At 44.9% G+C, this 17486-nt stretch overlaps 1 protein-coding gene across 3 annotated transcripts in view; it reads right to left on the minus strand.

Annotated features, from left to right (window-relative positions):
- ZBTB17 (zinc finger and BTB domain containing 17) overlaps positions 1 to 5043 on the minus strand; it is a 36384-nt gene extending 31341 nt beyond the window's left edge. For 2 of the 3 annotated variants that reach the window (XM_030805887.1, XM_030805886.1), the window contains exons 1-2: positions 4894 to 5043; positions 1961 to 2047 (exon numbers count right to left, since the gene is read on the minus strand). The gene's annotated coding sequence lies outside the window, so the exon portion shown is untranslated. The remainder of the gene's footprint in view (positions 1 to 1960; positions 2048 to 4893) is intronic. The other variant, XM_030805888.1, reaches the window with a different exon arrangement.
- Positions 5044 to 17486: the final 12443 nt, after the last annotated feature.

Consider the following 17486-nt stretch of genomic DNA (forward strand, 5'->3'; position numbering starts at 1 on the left):
TACTCTAATTTTTTCTATTTTCCTCCCTTTCTGATCCTTTATCCCACTTTCTTTTTCTTCCTCTTCCTTCTCCTTCTTCGTCAAATAGAGGATTGAGTTATTATCATTGATCCATACAAAGTCCCTCTCTCATTTATTTTCTTTAATTCCCACTCCCCATTTCTATTCCCCATCTTCCCATGTGCAACCTTCCTAATATGTTTGATATACATCTTTTTGTTTGTATGTACTTTTAGAAAATGTTTATTGTTTTGTGTGCAAAAAAAAAAAATTTTAAAAAAAATTCTGAAATTCCCTACTCTCTGTGTATGAAAACGCTAAGACACATGTTTTGGGTAGGTAGGTGGGTGGGTGGGGGAAATCTTCTCTGTGTGTGTGTGTGTGTGTGTGTGTGTGTGTATATACACTATATATATATATACACTACATATATATACACTATATATATACACTACATATATATACTATATATATACACTATATATATATACACACTATATATATATACACACACTATATATGTAAAATATATATTTTGCTGACAGAAAAAAAAAAAACAAAACGAAAAGGTTGGGGAGTGCTGCACTATGCAGCAAACCCTGTGAATTACCTGCCTGACCTCACAAAATTCTCCAAGCAATTCTGTGAATTACCTGCCTGTCCTCACGTAATTCTCCAAACAATTCTGTCATCCCGATTTTACAGATGAGGAAACTGAGGCTCAGCGATGAAACCGAGTAAAAGGGCTTGCTGTCTGATGTGTCAGAAGACAATCTTATGATTAGGAAAATTAATAGTCATTAGGTTTTTTGTTTTTTTTTTAGCTCTTTGGGACACAGTTTCAGAAGGAACTGACTGTCAGGACACAGAGCCACTCAGTGGGAGGGCAGATTCACACCTGACTCCAGAGTCCTAGCTGCCTCTATCTGTCCAAGGGGAATTTTTCAGTCAGTCAAAAATGTGCCGTTTGCAACATCTTCGCCTCCTCAGGAAAGCCTTCCAGCGCCAGTGCATCCTCCCTCTGTGTGCATACACCCTCCATCAGCCCTCCAAGGTATTTCGTGCATTGCATTGTGAGGATACACATGGCTGGGAGCACCTGCTCCCGGGATTCAGTCTTACTTGTGCCAGCATCCCTAGCACCCAGCACAATGCTTGACACATGTTGGGCACAGAAACAATGAATGGATAAACAAGCCTGGCCTCCCTGGGCCCAAGCCCTGTAAACCTACCCAAAGCCAGAGCAGCCTGCCTTGGGGACTCAGCAGAGCTCCCCTCAGGCTGGGATCAAACCCCCAAGACAGTAATCCAGACAGACTGAGGACAGAGGAGGTTCTCTCAGCCAGCTTTTTCTCCAGCACTGAAACAGTCACAATCCGTTCTTTAGCTGTGCACCAGATGCAGGAACTGGCTTATGTTTGGGAACCATGTTGTACAAAAATGCCTCCTTAAACATTAGAACCTTAAAAGGAATGAGTGTGTGCTCGCTGCTCTGTGTCCCTTTTTGCCCTAGGGAGATCATACATGATGGCAGGAGCTACAGCAGCCAGCTTGGATCATGAGATGGAAGCCTAAGTTTGAGCAAGAAAAGCCGCATTATCAAAGGAATCCTGCTCCCAGATGATCTCACAGAACACAGCAAGCTGCTCTACCACCTCTGGACTGCGTACTTTCAGAATGTTAAGGAGCAAGGAATAAACTTCTGTTTCCACCACTGTAGATTTCACCTAACTAAAGGTGTGAGCATTGCCCAGTGATCATCCACTCTGGCCTCTCTCTGTAGGTAAAACAATAATAGTATTATCAACAATTTCCCAACCAAACTGTAACTGGGACTTTGTCATTACCGTATAATTTTGAAGAAAAGGCTATCAGGAAAGAATCATTTGAATCATGTTGAATCTAGAGAAGAAGGACAAACTGATCTGATTTGTTTCATCCTTGAGTATTACAGACATACCTCAGATTTCCAGATAGCCCAGGCTACTCTTTTCTGACAGTTTGCCTGTGTAAACTCCAGCTTGGCTCCCCTCGTCCGGCTCGTTACCTGAATCAATGACACACAAGTGGAAAATCTGATGAGAACCTAAAGGGTACCTGTTCCCTCAGAGCTGCCTTTTCATGCATCCATCAAACATAGACAAATACAGAGTGCTTAGCACAGAGTCGGCCCAAGAAAGTGCTGAATAAATGGCCTGCTCTGTGCCAGACAACATGCTGACACTGGGACACAAAGATGCACAGACTCAGCCTCAGGCCCTGCTCTCGAGAACTCCAGCTCAATGAGAGACAGGACACAATGTTAAGAAACAAAAACACGAGGTTTGTATCCAAGCATTACTGCAGCATTGGCACTGCTCTGGGATATCCTGGACACTTTGTTTCTCTTTGCATACCTTACCCTAGGTGAGCTCATCCCCTCCCATGACTTCAGTGACCTTTGATGGTGATAACTGCTAGATCACCGCTGAACAGGTGCACGTGAATGTTTTACAGGCATCCAACTCCAACATGTTCAAAACTAAACATATCTGCCCTCCCCCAAATCTGCTCCCCGTACTGCTCCCTATCACATGGAGCAGCATCCAACACCCATCAGTCAAAAACCGGGGTGATCCTGACTCCTCCCTGCCCCTAACTCTCATCAAACTAATCACCAAATTGTGTCAATTCTATCTCTAAAACCATCTCTCCTCACTCTCTGCCTTTAACTCACACCTTTATATCTCACTTGGATTATTCTAGCAGGCTCTTAATTGGCCTACAGGCCCACTCCCTTTATTCATTCTTCACTTAGCCAGAGTGATTTTCCTAATCCACAAATATGATTCGTGGCCAGGCGTAGTTGCACATGCCTATAATCCCAGTACTTTGGGAGGCTAAGGCAGGAGGATCATTTGAGGCCAAGAGTTCGAGACCAGTCTGGGCAACATAGTGAGACCCCATCTCTACTAAAAATTTAAAAAATTAGCCAGGTGTTGTGGTGCATGCCTGTAGTCCCAGCTAGTTGGGAGGCTGAGGCAGAAGGATCACTTGAGTTCAGGTCGAGGCTGCAGTGAACTATGATTATGCTGCCACTGCACTCCAGCCTGGGTGACAGAGCAAGACGCAGTCTCAAAAAAAAAAAAAAAAAAAACCTGATTCTTTTATTTCAGGCTGGAAATAAAAGAATCCTCCCACCTCAGCCTTCCGAGAAGCTGGGACCACCAGAGGTGTGCTCCACCATGCCCAGCTATTTCTTTTCCTTTCTTTTCTTTTTTTATAAAGATGGGGTCTTGCCATGTTGCCCAGGCTTGTCTCAAACTCCTGGGCTCAAATGATCATCCCACGTTGGCCTCCCAAAGTGCTAGAATTACAGAGTAAGCCACCGCACCTGGCCACAGATCCGATTCTTAAATGGCTTCCCATTAACCTAAAGTTTAAAGTCCTTAACTAGGTTTACAACGTCCCCTAAGACCAGACCAGACCACAGCTTGCTGCTTTTTTTTCTTTCTTTCTTTCTTTTTTTTTTTTTTTGAGACGGAATCTCGCTCTGTGGCCCAGGCTGGAGTGCAATGGCGCCATTTCGGCTCACTGCAACCTCCGCCTCCGGAGTTCAAGCGATTCTCATACCTCAGCCTCCTGAGCAGCTGGGACTACAGGCGCGCACAAGCTGCTAATTTTTGTATTTTTAGTAGAGACGGGGGTTTCACCGTATTGGCCAGGCTGGTCTCGAACTCCTGACCTGAAGTGATCTGCCCGCCTGGGCCTCCCAAAGTGCTGAGATTACAAGCGTGAGCCACCGCGCCCGGCCCAGTCTGCTTTATTTAGCCTGATCTCTCTCTCCTCTCTCTCTCTACGAAGATGAGTTTTCTCACAAACTACACCTTTAACTAAGAATACCCGTTTTCCTGCCTCACTCCGCTGAGCTTCCCTTAGATCTTAGCTTTCTGGGGGACAGAAGCCTCGCGGGATTCCCCCTAGGCTGAGTGATGTGTCTCTACTCCGTGCTTCAGAGGAAGGAGGGCTTTCTGCCCTCGCAGCAGTATCAGAATTGCTGATTTACCTGTATGTCTCCCACGTGGGTCTCTGAGCTCTGGGTGACGATGCTGATACAATTAACAACAGCAACAAACACACAGCATTTACTTTGTACCCATAAGTGTTCAAGGAACCTCATTTCCCCTTTATTACAATCTTAGGAGGCAGATTTTATTATCATCTCTGCTTAAAGGGTGAATAAACCCAGGCAGAGACAAAGAGCCAAAAGTACCTAAGGTCACAGCAGGGAATGGGGATTCAAACCCCGCTGCTGGGCTCCACGGTTCACACTCCTAACCGCTACTCCGGGATCGAGTCCGCCCTCATCACTCGCTCTAGCTTCAGCATCTATCAGGTGCTGAACTACCGTCCGTAGGACGAATGAATGAATGAAATGATTTTATACAGGGACAGCGTCGGCCTCCTCTCTGTCAGCTCCTCCTAGGCCCGGGCAGCCCCGCTCCCTCCCGCCCCGGCCGGCCGACGGGAGCTGCCCCGGCACTGCGCTCCCTCGCGGCCGCAGAACGCCCACCCTCGACAGCGCGCAGGGTCAAGGGGCGGTGACAGCCGGGCGGCGGGGGCGGAGATGCTACCAGCTGGGGTGTCATCCAGCCCGGGAGGTGACACGCGCCCCCTCGCCCGGGCGGTCGCTCTGGCCGCCCACTCCCCGCCAGCACGCCCGGCGACGCCCCCCGCCTCGCCACCCCACAATCTCCCGCCCGGCGGTGTCCCCTCAGCCCCGGTAGGCGTCCCATTCCACTTCCCTCCCCTCCCCCACACAACCGTCACCAGCGTCCCACCGCGCCCCATCCTCCGCCGCCTCCGCCCCGGCTCCCAGGACTTCCCTGGCCCCGGGCGATTGTTGACCCTCACCTGCCATGTCCCGGACCCCACCGCAGAGGGAGGTGCATCACGGCCGCGAGAAGGCCGGGAACAGCACTCCAGAGCAGACAAAGGGCGCCGCCATGTTAGAGTCGGGCGGAACCGACCTCGCAGGCTTCCCGGCTGCAACTTCCGGCGCATGCGCAGCGTCCTCGCTAGGCGAGCGCCCATAGACAGACGCATGCGCCTAGCTATCCAAAAGTTCCACCTTGCAGTACTTCTGTGCTGAGAGTTGTCCTCATTGTACCCCTGCCTTGGTTTCTCTTCCAAATGTAACAGTAACATCATGTGTTCAGCTCTTACTGTGTGCCAGGCACTGTGTTAAGCGCTTTACATGCATTATCTCTTTAAATCCTCACACCAATTATAAGATAGTATTATTCTCCTAATTTTAAAAAAGGGAAAACAGACTCAAAAAGTGTAAATGAATGTCCATGTCACGTATCTTGTAAGTGGTGGACCGGAGATATGAATCTACTTGTGGCTTCAAAGCTGCAGATCCCAATTGTGTTTTTCTACCTTCTAAACCGAACATTATCCCCTTCCCCGATTATCTTGGACGTGAATAAAGGTGTCTGAAAACAAAAGTGTCTGCAGACTTGCACGGCCCCTCTGTGGTCCCTCTTCTACCATTTTGGTAGCTCTAAGCCACTGACTTCTCCACTTTCTCACAGTCTGAGGGCTTTCTCCTTTGTTTACTTCTAGGCCTGCTTATTTTCCATAATCTATAATTTTAACAATACTCTTGCCACTACTCTAAGCTCTTTTGCTCCCTTGTCTTTTTGTCACATGGATTTGGTAAGAATACCAACGCTGTGTGAATCCAAATGCACCTTTTCTCTTTGTTAGCTCCCAAACAGCCAAGCACAGCTGAAGGAAGTATGCAGTGGCGAGACTGTTCCCTAGAGAGTCATGTCCACTAGCCTTCAGTGGGACTGCAACATATGCCAATCTGGCAGCTCACTCCTGTCTTCACAATGGCTAGAGAAACAAAAAAGCCCAGCAGTTGACTTCACCCCTCTTGTCTTTTGTTTGTTTGTTTGTTTTATTGTTGTTTTTTGTTTGTTTGTTTGTTTTTGGAGACAGAGTCTCGCTCTGTCGCCCAGGCTGGAGCGCAGTGGCGCTGTCTCGGTTCACTGCAAGCTCCGCCTCCCGGGTTCACACCATTCTCCTGTCTCAGCCTCCAGAGTAGCTGGGACTACAGGCGCCCGCCACAACACCTGGCTAATTTTTTGTATTTTTAGTAGAGACGGGGTTTCACCATGTTAGCCAGGATGGTCTTGATCTTCTGACCTCGTGATCCACCCTCCTCGGCCTCCCAAAGTGCTGGGATTACAGGCATGAGCCACCGTGCCTGGCCGTCTTTCTTTTCTTTCCTTTTTTTTTTTTTTAAGATGGGGTCTCGCTATGTTGCCCGGCTGGACTGAAACCCCTAGGCTTAAGCATCCCATTTCAGCCTCCCCAGTAGCTGAGACTACGGGCATGTGCACCCACAACTGGCTACCTTCACCTGTTCTTTTTAACTATATTTTTAATTTTTATTTCAGTAGTTTTTGGGGAACACATGGTGTTTGGTTACATGGATAAGTTCTTTAGTGATGATTTCTGTGACTTTGGGGGACCCAACACCCAAACAGTGTACATTCTACCCAAGGTGTAGTCTTTTTTTTTTTTTTTTTTGAGATGGAGTCTCACTCTGTTGCCCAGGCTGGAGTGCAGTGGCACGATCTGGGCTCACTGCAAGTTCCACCTTCCAGGTTCACACCATTCTGCTGACTCAACCTCACGAGTAGCTGGGACTACAGGCGCCCGCCACCATGCCCGGCTAATTTTTTGTATTTTTAGTAGAGACAGGGTTTCACCGTGTTAGCCAGGATGGTCTTGATCTCCTGACCTCGTGATCTGCCCACCTCGGCCTCCCAAAGTGCTGGGATTACAGGCGTGAGCCACCGTGCCCAGCCAACCCAAGGTGTAGTCTTTTATCCCTCACCCCTCCCACTCTTCCCCCTGAGTTCCCAAAGTCCATTGTATCATTCTTACGCCTTTGCGTCCTCATAGCTTAGCTCCCACTTAAAAGTGAGAACATATGATATTTGGTTTTCCATTCCTGAGTTACTTCATTTAGAATAATGGTCTCTAGCTCCATCCATGTTGCTGCAAATGCCATTATTTCATTCTTTTTTATGGCTGAGTAGTATTCCATGTTATACGTACACCACATTTTCTTTATCCACTCGTGCACTGATGGGCATTTGAGATGGTTCTATATGTTTGCAATTGTGAACTGTGCTGCTACAAACATGCGTGTGGAAGTGTCTTTTTCATATAATGACTTATTTTCCTCTGGGTAGATACCTGCTAGTGGGATTGCTGGATCTAATGGCAGATTTACTTTTAGTTCTTTAAGGAACATCCATACTGTTTTCCATAGTGGTTGTGCTAGTTTACATTCCCACCAGCAGTGTAAAAGTGTTCCCTTTCACCACAACCATGTCAACATCTATCATTTTTTAATTTTTGATTGTAGCCATTCATGCAGGAGTAGGTATCTTATGGTTTTGATTTGCATTTCCCTGATAATTAGTGATATTGAGCATTTTTTCACATTTGTTGGCCATTTGTGTATCTTCTTTTAAGAACTGTTGGGCCGGGCACGGTGGCTCACGCCTGTAATCCCAGCACTTTGGGAGGCCGAAGTGGGCAGATAGCCTGAGGTCAGGAGTTCAAGACCAGCCTGGTCAACATGGTGAAACCCCATCTCTACTAAAAAATACAAAAAAAAAAAAAATAGCCAGCGTCGTGGCGGGCACCTGTAGTCCCAACTACTCAAGAGGCTGAGGCAGGGAGAATTGCTTGAGCCTGAGGCTGCAGTGAGCTGAGATTGTGCCACTGCACTCCAGCCTGGGTGACAGTGCGAGACTCTGTCTCAAAAAAAAAAAAAAAAAAGAATTGTCTATTCATGTCCTTAGCACGTGACTTTTTAATAGGATTATTTGCTTTTTTTCATGCTGATTTGTTTGAGTTCCTTGTAGATTCTGGGTATTAGTTCTTTGCTGGATGCATAGTTTGTGAAAATTTTCCCCCACTCTGTGGGTTGTCTGTTTGCTGATTATTTATTTTGCTGTGCAGAAACTTTTTAGTTTAACTGGTTTATTTTCATTTTTGTTGTGTTTGCTTTTGGGTTCTTAGTCATAAAGTCTTTGCCTAAGCCAATGTCCAGAAGAGTTTTTCCAATGTTGTCTTCCAGAATTTTTATGGTTTCAGGTCTTAGATTTCAGTCTTTGATCTATCTTGAGTTGATATTTGTATAAGGTGAGAGATGAGGATCCAGTTTCATTCTTCTACGTGTGGCTTGCCAATTATCCCAGTACCATTTACTGAATAGGGTGTCCTTTCCCCCCTTTATATTTTTGTTTGCTTTGTTGAAGATCCATTGGATATAAGTATTTGGCTTTATTTCTGGGTTCTCTATTCTGTTCGTTTGGTCTATGTACCTATTTTATTCCAGTACCATGCTGTTTTGGCGACTATAGCCTTGTAGTATAGTTTGAAGTTGGGTAATGTGATGCTTCCAGATTTGTTCTTTTTGCTTAGTTTTGCTTTGGATATGCAGGCCCCTTTTTGTTTCCATACTTCCCCATTTCTTAAAAAAAATTTTTTTAAATCATAGTAAGAAAACTTAACATGAGAGCTGTCCTCTTAAGAATTTGTTCTTTCTCACTCATGGACACAGGAAGGGGAACATCACACTCTGGGGACTGTTGTGGGGTGGGGGGAGGGGGGAGGAACAGCATTAGGAGATATACCTAATGCTAAATGACGAGTTAATGGGTGCGGCAAAACAACATGGCACATGGATACATATGTAACAAACCTGCACATTGTGCACATGTACCCTAAAACCTAAATAATAAAAAAAAAAGAAAAAAAAGAATTTGTTCTTTCTCTTCAACTTTTATTTTAAGTTCAAGAGTACATGTGCAGGATGTGCAGGTTTGTTACATAGGTGGTAATATATGACCCATGTTTACTTCAGGTTGAACTAATGCTTGGACTTAACATTTAAATGTATTACTGGCCAGGTGTGGTGGCTCATGCCTGTAATCCCAGCATTTTGGGAGGCCAAGGCAGGAGGATCGCTGGAGACTGGGAATTGGAGACAAGCCTGGGCAACATAGTGAGACTCCCCCTCATCTCTACTAAAAATAAAAGCTTAGCCAGGCATAGTAATGCATACTTGTAATCCCAGCTACTTGGGAGGCTGAGGCAGGAGGATCACTTCAGCCCAGGAGTTCGAGGCTGCAGTGAGCTATGATTGTGCCACTGCATTCCAGCCTGGGTGACAAACCAAGACCCTGTCTCTAAAAAAAATTTTAAATAAATGTATTACAATTAGGCCCTATATGTCAAAAGGTCTTTTCAGGGCACAAAAGCATGCAAGTGCACAGCCTCTGTAAACTGGCCAGGACCGGTCCCTGGTTGGTGGTCTTCTTAGCTGGAGAAAGTTATCGAAATCACCTTCTTTGTCCAAAGCTGTAGTTATGGCTGGTGGAACAGGAGTTCCAGTCAGCCTCTGTGAGCTGAATGAGTCATAATTGTTTTAATACTGTTTATCTCGAGGCAAGTACTCGTTTAGCTGCTAAAGAAAAACCTTGTGGCAATTGAACATAGTTTATTCTTTAAGGTAAGAGTGCATGGCTTAACCCTTGCCTGGCACAGCCTTAGGTCCTGTCTATAATTTGGGATTTTGTTGCCACAGTCTGTTCTGTCAGTCTTATTGTCTCTATTTTAACTTTAACGCTCATCAGTTGTTATGTCTAAAACACAAATAGGGCCGGGCGTGGTGGCTCACACATGTAATCCCAGCACTTTGGGAGGCTGAGGCGGATGGATCACTTGAGGTCAGGAGTTCAAGACCAGCCTGGCCAACATGGTGAAACCCTGTCTCTACTAAAAATACAAAAATTAGCTGGGCATGGTGGCGTGCACCTGTAATCCCAGCTACTCGGGAGGCTGAGGCAGGAGAATCTCTTGAACCCGGGAGGCAGAGGTTGCAGTGAGCCAAGATTGCGGCACTGCACTTCAGCCTGGGCGACAGAGTGAGACGCTGTCTCAAAAAATAAATAAATAAGTAAAAAACACTAATATCAAGGTGTGTTGTTTTAGTCCATTATCACGCTGCTAATAAAGACATACCCAAGACTGGATAACCTGTAAAGGAAAGAGGTTTAGTTGACTCACAATTCAGCATGACTGGGGAGGCCTCAGGCAACTTCCAGTCATAGTGGAAGGGGAAGCGAACACATCCTTCTTCACATGGCAGCAGCAAGAAGGAGAACGAGCAAAAGGAGGAAAAGCCCCTTATCAAACCATCAGAAAGGCCGGGCGTGGTGGCTCATGCCTGTAATCCCAGAAATTTGGGAGGCCAAAGCGGGTGGATCACTTGAGCTCAGGAGTTCCAGGCCAACATGCTGAAACTCCATCTCTACTAAAAATAGTGATTCTCCATTTAAAACAAAAACAAAACAAAACATCAGATGTCCTGAGAACTTACTCTCACTCACTATCCTGAGAACAGCAGCATGGGGGTTATCACCCCCATGATTCAATTACCTCCCACTGGGTCCCTCCCACAACACGTGGGGTTTATGGAAACTACCATTCAAGATGAGATTTGGGTGGGGACACAGCCAAACCGTATCACGTGTCTAACCTCCCACCCTGTTGTAGCTGGGAACTCAGTCTCTAAGGTTTTTCTGGGGTCCCCTTAGCCAAAAGGAGGTCCGTTCAGTCAGTGGGGGACTTGGGATTTTATTTTTAGCTTACAGTGGAATCATGCTGGATTTGTCCTCCTGTGACTGGCTTATTTCACATAGCACAATGTCCTTAAGGTTTATCACTGTTGTCAAATTTTGCAGAATTTCTTTTTTAAAGGCTGAATAATATTCTATCTTATGTATATACCGTATTTTGTTTAACCATTCGTCTGTTGATGGACCCTTGGTTGGGTTGTTTCCACATTTTGGCTGTTGTGAATAAATGCTACAATGAACAGTGGAGCACGAATATCTCTTCAAGGTCCTGATTTCAATTCTTTTAGATAAAGACCCAGAAACGGGGTTTCTGGATCCTATGGTGGCTCTATTTTTAATTTTTTGAGGAATCTGCATATACCATTCTTCAAAGTGGCTGCACCATTTTGCATTCCCACCAACAGTACCCAAAGGTTCCAATTTTTCCACATCCTTACCAACACTTGTATTTCACCTCTTCTTTTACAGGGAGAATAATAGCAGATCTGTTAGGAACCTTCTTGTCTTCCCAATATTAAGCATACAAATCTATCCCCAGGTCTATCTGTGTTAGATGTGATCAGTCAGGACTCAGCATCCATTCTTTCCAGAATCTAAAAAGCTAAAAAAATGTATTTCCACCGGGCGTGGTGGCTCACGCCTGTAATCCCAGCACTTTGGGAGGCCGAGGTGGGTGGATCACCTGAGGTCGGGAGTTTGAGACCAGCCTGACTAACATGGAGAAACACTGTCTCTACTAAAAATAAAAAATTAGCTGAGCATGGTGGCGCATGCCTGTAATCCTAGCTACTCGGGAGACTGAGGCAGGAGAATTGCTTGAACCCAGGAGGTGGAGGTTGCAGTGAGCCAAGATTGTGCCATTGCACTCCAGCCTGGGTAACAAGCGTGAAACTCCGTCTCAAAAAAAAAAAAAAAAATGCATTTCCCAGACTCAGCTGCAATTAGAATCCCAGATATGGATGGATTCTGCCAGTTAGTGGGATTTGGAAGAAGGAAGTGAGGCTGTAGCCATAGTCCTGCTGCTTTTGGCTGATATCTGCTGGCAAGCAAGGTCATGGCTGTTTATAATTGCACCATAGAGCTTCAAATAAGAAAAGATTTGGGGTTTAAATTCTTGGCTCAAGGCAGGGTCAGATAACCTGGGGTCATTCCTGACTACTGCAATAGATGTATCATCTCTTATAGCCACAGGGCTTGTGTAGCCAAAAATTGAAGACAGTTCATCCCATGGGTTGCTGATTTGCAATGTAATTGTTATGTATGCTGTATTCACAGCCTGACCAGGTGCATAGAACAGGAAAAAGTGGCTCTCAGGAACTGAAATAGGGATGTTTGGGTGGATGCAGATGATTTTGTGTTCCCTGACTACCGATATCCAAAGTCCAGTGAGATTCCTTTGCTGATAGAAGCAGCCCCTCCTTCCATCTGACCAGGCTGATTCTGCTTTCTCTGGGGAGTGTGTAATGACCTCACCCAGGGAAGTTATTTTGCAAGAGGAATCTAATTCTCATGAACACTCCACTGCCCATTGTTTGTTTCCAGATCTATAATGAAAGTCAGATTCCAGGATGCTCCAGGAGACAGGCACAGAGTCTGACCAAGGAGGATATGGCTTCTACAACAAAATAAAACAATCGAACAAACAAACAAGCCTTAGCTAAGTACATACTATAGTACCCATATTCCCTTAGCCTAGGGAATATGGGTGCTAGCGCAGAGAGGAAAGAACATAACGTTTGGCTGAATTTATCAATATAATATATTACAGAGATTTGGGGTTTTAAAGTTCCAGCTGGAAATGGTTCTAACAGGTCAACTGGTTGATTAACATCTGGATCAACAGCGGCCTTTATAAAATGAAGTTGAGTGGAGATGCCAGAAACTGCTTAGAATATACAGAAGAGGAATCCAAGAATTTGCACTTGATGGCTGAGACAGGACAGGAGTTAAGTATACATGTGTTGATTGAGTGAGTGAATGATTACAACTTGCCTGGTTTCTCATTAGGTGCCATTGATTCAGTTATATGACTAACCAGGTCCCTCAGCCCCAAGTTCTCCCCTCCACTATTCTTGCCCCACCCCACCCTCAGTCAGCCGCCAAAATGACAGACAGCACCCCTCACCATCTCCAGAGTCTCCAGCCTAAACCTCATCCACTTTCTACTCTAACGCCCCCCCAAAGCTCAGTTACTATTCACATGTGGGCAACGCTGCATTTTCCCTATAAGGATAACTTTTTAAGCAGTTGGCCACCCTGTAGACATAAACTTGAAAAAGTGTAGTTAAACCTTGTAGACATTAACTTGAAGAGCTGTTGATAGACGAATGGCTGTTTATACAATTTAATTTACCAACTTGATTGCACAAATCTTAAAAGTCACAAATTATATAACACAGCAGCATATTAATTCATAAATATTGCTTTTCTTCCTCTGTTTACTTGTCGTGAAATGGTTTTCTTAACTCTTCCCAGAAATCCTTGGCATATACTTTTTAGTTCCCGTCCATTTTGAAAATGTTATAAATTACACAAAAGTGAAAGTAATAAGACATTTTCTCTATTTCCATCATCCAGATTCAATAGTTAAGTTTTGCTACATATTCTTAATATATTCTTCCTTTCTTTCTTCTTTTTTTTTGAGATGGAGTCTCACTCTGTTGCCCAGGCTGGAGTGCAGTGGTGTGATCTCGGCTCACTGCAATCTCCACCTCCCAAGTTCAAGTGATTCTCCTGCCTCAGCCTCCTGAGTACCTGGGACCACAGGCATGTGCCACCAAGCCCAGCTAATTTTTGTATTTTTAGTAGAGATGGTGTTTTGCCACGTTGGCCAGGCTGGTCTCAAACTCTTGACCTCAGGTGATCCACCCGCTTCGGCCTTCCAAAGTGCTGGGATTACAGGCGTGAGCCACTGCGCCCAGCCTGAAGAAGTATTTTAAAGCAAATCCCAGATCATGTCATTCCACCGTGCATGATAATGATACTTCAGTGTGCAACTGTAAAAAAAATTCCACAATGCCTAACAACATGAAGAATTATTCTTTGGAATAATTTAATATTCAGCCATAATCAGATTTTACTAATTGTCTCCAAGTGTCTTTTTATGATTGCTTTGTTCAAATCAGGATCCATACAAAGTCCTCCCACCACAGTCACAATTGTGTGGTGGTGTTTTTAAAATTGTCTTTCGAGTCACTTTTATTCCAAAGTCATTCCTTTCCTTGTTTTTTGTTTGTTCCCTCTTGTTGCCTTGATGCAGAAATAGGTACTGTTGTCCCACAGAATTCCCACATTCTGGAATTCTCTGTTTGCTTCCTTATACTGTCATTTAACTAGCTTCTCTGTCTCCCTCTTTTCTGTAAATAAATCCTCAAGGCCTGAGTACATTCAGGTCTAACTTTTTATTATTTACTTGAGACAGAGTCTCACTCTGTCACCCAGGCTGGAGTGCAGTGGTGCAATCTTCTCTCACTGCAACCTGCGCCTCCCAAGTGCAAGCGATTCTCATGCCCCAGGCTCCTGAGTAGCTAGCTGGATTACAGGCATGCACCACCACGTCCGACTAATTTTTGTATTTTTAGTAGAGGTGGGGCTTCACCATGTTGGCCAGGCTAATCTTGAACTTCTGACCTCAAGTGATCCACCTGCCTTGGCCTCCCAAAGTGCTGGGATTATGCACATGAACCACCACACTCAGGCCTGGGTCTAATTTTTTAAAATTTATTACTGTTATTATTATTTCTTAGAGGCAGGATCCCATTCTGTCACCCAGGCTGGAGTGTGGTGGTGTGATCATGGCTCACTGCAACTTCAAACTCCTGGGCTCAAGCAATCCTCCTGCCTCAGCCTCCCAAGTAGTTGGAACTACAGGTATGCACCACCGTGCCTGGCTAATTTTTTAATAATTTTTTTATAGAGACAGTGTCTTGCTATGTTGCCCAGGCTGAGCATGAACTCCTGGGCTCAAGCGGTCCTTGAACTTTGTCCTCCCAAAGTGCTGGGATTCCAGGCATGAGCCACCAGGCCCGGCCCAGATCCAACTTTTTTTGGTAGGAGCATTTCACAGGTTTTGCTGAGCGCTTCCGGGAAGTCACATCGTGGGCCCCCTTGGTGGGTCTGCGTGGCAGCAATCTGACTTTCCCTTTGGGAATTTCCCCATCAACCTTCCAAGCAACGGGTTTTTTTTCTGAAGATCTCTGAGTCATTGATTTCATTAGGGGTTGTAAAATAATGCATTTCTATCATTCTTTCCACATCTATGAGCTGGAATTCTTTTGTAAACAGGAATTTCCCCACATCAATCAGGGTTACATGGTTACCTGAAAATATAGGTCATTGAGGAAAGGCAGGATAGAGCTTATTTCCTTTCTTAAAATACAACAACTTTATTGAGATATAATTCACATACATAAAATTCATCCTTGTAGAGTGTACAGATCAGTGGTTTTTGGTATATTCAGAGTTGTGCAACCATCACCACTAATTTCAGAACAGTTTCATTATCCCCAGAAGAATCTCCATGCCCATTAACAGGCATTTCCCATTCCTTCCTCCCCTCTCAGCTCCTGACAACCACTAATCTGCTTTATCTCTATGAATTTGCCTATTCTAGGCACTTCATATAAATGGAATCATACAACATGTGGTCTTTTATGACTCGACTCCCCTCCCCTCCCTTCCCTTCCCTTCTCTTTTGAGACAGGGTCTCGCTCTGTCACCCAGGCAGGAGTGCCACTGGCACGATCTCAGCTCACTGCAACCTCCCCATCCTGGGTTCAAGCAATTCTCCTACCTCAGCCTCCCGAGTAGCTGGGATTACAGGTGCATGCCATCACGCCCGGCTATTTTTAGTAGAGATGGATTTCACCATGTCGGCCGGGCTGGTCTCGAACTCCTAACCGTAAGTGATCCACCAGCCTCAGCCTCCCAAAGTGCTGGGATTCCAGGTGTGAGGCACCGCACCCAGCCACTTGATTTTCAAGGTTCATTCACGCTGTGGCATGTGTCAGTACTTCAGCATTTTTTTATTGTCAAATATATTCCAATGTATGAATACACCACAGTTGATTTTTCAGCTGAAGAACATTTGGGTTCTTTTCACTTTTGCTGTTATTAATAACGCTCCAATGAACATTCATACAAAGGTTTTGATTTTGTTTCGTTTCTGAAACAGGGTCTCACTCTGCCACCCAGGCTGGAGTGCAGTGGCGCGATCTCAGCTCACTGCCACCTCTGCCCCCTGAGTTCAAGCAATTCTTGTGCCTCAGCCTCCTGAGTAGCTGAGACCACAGGCATGCACTGCCACAGCCCAGCTAACGTTTTGTATTTTTAGTGGAGTCAGGGTTTCTCCATGTTGGTCAGGCTGGTCTGGAACTCCTGACCTCAGGTGATCTGCCCACCTCGGCCTCCCAAAGTGCTAGGATTACAGGCGTGAACCACCGCGCCCAGCCAGGAGATCCGTTTTTACATATAAAGTTTATCTATTATTTCTTTCACTTTGCCAGATAAATCATACTATACATTCTGATGTGCACCCTGCTTTTTGTAGTTCATAAAGTATCAAGAAATCTTTCCATATTAGCAAATAGAAATCTACATCATTCCTTTTAATAGCTGAATAGAATATTAGCTTATGACTATCACAATTTAATAAATTCCCTACTGATAAACACTTTAGTTTTTTTCTTTTTTTGCTATTAAAAATAATGCAATAAGCATTAATATATACTGCCATTACACCAGGCTAATTTTTGTATTTTTAGTAGAGACAGGGTTTTGCCATGTTGGCCAGGCTGGTCTCAAACTCCTGATCTCAAGTGATCCGCCCACTTTGGCCTCCCAAAGTACTGGGATTACAGGGGTGAGCCACTGCGCCCTGCCACCCATATACCCTGATGGAAGACAAGTGAATTCAGATTCCAGGAGACATGTGAGCATCCACGACAAGAACTAATTTTCTTTTGAAGTTATATACTTAATCTTAAAAACCCAGGCCGAGCACAGTGGCTCACGCATATAATCCCAGCACTTTGGGACGCTGAGGCAGGTGGATCACTTGAGATCAGGAGTTCAAGACCAGCCTGGTCAACATGGTAAAAACCCTGTCTCTATTAAAAATATAATAATTAGCCAGGTGTGGTGGCGGACGCCTGTAATCCCAGGTACTCAGGAGGCTGAGGCAGGAGAATCACTCGAACCCAGGAGGCGGAGGTTGCAGTGAGCTGAGATCACACCACTGCACTCCAGCCTGGGCAGTGGGGGGAGACTCCATCACAAAAAGAAAAAAAAATTTAAAAAGCTGTTCATATTTTGTAGTATATCCATGTCTGTTCTTTATTAATCAATGTATTAAAAAATAATAAATTACTCAACATTAAAATTTCATCTCTTTAGGAAGATGCGCCACATTTATCCCAACGATCCACACATTCTGTGCATAACTTTAGCTTGGGTACCCCAGCTAAAGGAGTGTGGTTCTGATCTATCTCCTTTATTATAGGTATAATCCAGTTACCGAGAACGTGACTATCAAGTGCGAAGGCGCTATTCAGTTCAACTTCACGCTTGTTTGATCCTCAAAAGCTTCAAACAATGAATCAAAGAAAGAAAAGGGAGCTAGCATCAGCACCGATGATGCCAGTGATCCAACTACTAAAGAGTTTAAAACTTTACTTTAAACACTTTTAGCTGAGAATGGTTTGGAAAGCCTCATGTTACACTCCCCCTCAAATCTGGCTCTTTATCGATAACATTCCGACAAAGAGACATCAT

Source organism: Nomascus leucogenys, chromosome 24, assembly GCF_006542625.1.
Source record: "Nomascus leucogenys isolate Asia chromosome 24, Asia_NLE_v1, whole genome shotgun sequence".
NCBI classification, from domain to species: Eukaryota; Metazoa; Chordata; class Mammalia; order Primates; family Hylobatidae; genus Nomascus; species Nomascus leucogenys.